The sequence below is a fragment of the Mirounga angustirostris genome, unplaced genomic scaffold (genome assembly GCF_029215605.1).
Source record: "Mirounga angustirostris isolate CCGP_5_RB_7025 unplaced genomic scaffold, mMirAng1.0.hap1 SCAF_3, whole genome shotgun sequence".
Lineage (NCBI taxonomy): Eukaryota > Metazoa > Chordata > Mammalia > Carnivora > Phocidae > Mirounga > Mirounga angustirostris.
In genome coordinates, this window is record NW_026991711.1 from 23,700,697 (window position 1) to 23,702,234 (window position 1,538).

General features: G+C 33.7%; 1 non-coding gene across 1 annotated transcript; it reads right to left on the reverse strand.

Moving 5' to 3' along the window:
- Positions 1-561: 561 nt before the first annotated feature.
- On the reverse strand, positions 562-714 carry LOC123840072 (small nucleolar RNA SNORA62/SNORA6 family). Its single transcript, XR_006789885.1, has one exon. It is a non-coding gene; the product is annotated as a small nucleolar RNA SNORA62/SNORA6 family (small nucleolar RNA).
- Positions 715-1,538: the final 824 nt, after the last annotated feature.

Here is a 1,538-nt window from a genome sequence, read left to right on the forward strand (position 1 = left end):
TTCTAGTTCTAAAATTTAGTTGCTGATTTTGTTGATGACTAATCTTTTTGCTTAAGGCTTAAAACTATTTTTCCTGACTGTGAGAATACTATGAATTGAAGACTTAAACCGTTACTAGCATAAATGTTTTCTTTTCCCCATTGAACTCTTTATCACAGGAAATGTTAATTCTTTTTACCTGAGGCATTACTTAGTAATTAAAGAAAAGTGGTTTCCTAATGCTAATTTCTGTAATAAAAAGGAAATGTATGAACCATTAAGTTGAAAATTGTAGTGATAATAAAATGTACATTTCACACGTCTCACCTAGAATAATGGTTTTCCTGCTTTTTAAAATAGAATACTAAAAAGAAGTTACGGCTTTTTCATTTTATTTTCTCATACAATATTTATTCCATGAAAAGACTAAATATGCAAATCACTTGCTTTATTTTTTTTAATTTTGTGAGCTTCCTTTTTTCTTTAGAACTTTGTAGATTTCCACATACATATTTCATATGTATTTTGTTAGATTTATGCTTAAGTATTTCATTTTTTTAATTTCTTTTTTTTTTCTTTTTTACTTGTAGCAAGAATTACAACCAAACACTACTTATTGGGCCAGAGACCCTGGTGGTGTTGGTGAAAGTCTTGCCCCTCATGTAGCACACTATCTACACTTGTGAGTTCATCAGCCAACCAGTGGCCTGAACTCAAGCTTTAAAAATGTGCTATATTTATTTTTTGTGGCAATATGAGTGGTGCTGTATTTTTAATTTCAACATCAACATCAACTTACTTAGTGATAACATATAAGAAGCAATTCATTTTTTAAACATACACTTTGTATCCTGCAATATTGCTACTATTGCTTTATTTGTTCCAGGGTATTTTTGTTGTTTGAGATTTTCTGCACAGACTGTTGTCATCTCTGAACAAAGACAATTTCATTTCCTCCTTCCAAATCTGTTTTGTTTTTAGGATAAAAGTTTTATTCCTTTTCTTGTCTAATTGTAGTAACTAGGACATCCAGTAAGATTTTTTTTTAAAACAGACTTATGTATTTCTTTTAGAAAGTGGAGGGAAGGGCAGCAAGAGATGGAGAGAGTCTTAAGCAGACTGCACTGAGTGCAGAGGCCGAAATGGGGCTCAATCTCATGACCCTGAGATCACAACCTGAGCTGAAACCAGGAGTCAGACACTTGACCCACCATGCCACCCAGGTGCCCCGCCAATAAGATCTTAAAAAAAAAAAAGAGCAATGAGTGAACATCTTTGCGTTGTTACCGATATTCATTAGAAAGCTTCCAGTTTCTCTGGACTCCGGGAAGCAAACTGAGAGTTATAGAAGGGAGGGCGGTGGGGATATGGGTTAACCAGGGGATGGGTATTAAGGGGGATATGTGTTGTGATGAGCACTGGGTGTTAGGCGCAACTAATGAATCATTGACCACTACATCAAAAACTAATTATGTACTATATGTTGGCTAATTGAATATAATAAATAAATATACATAAAAGAAAGCTTCCAGTTTCTCAAGTTAAATATGATGTTAGTT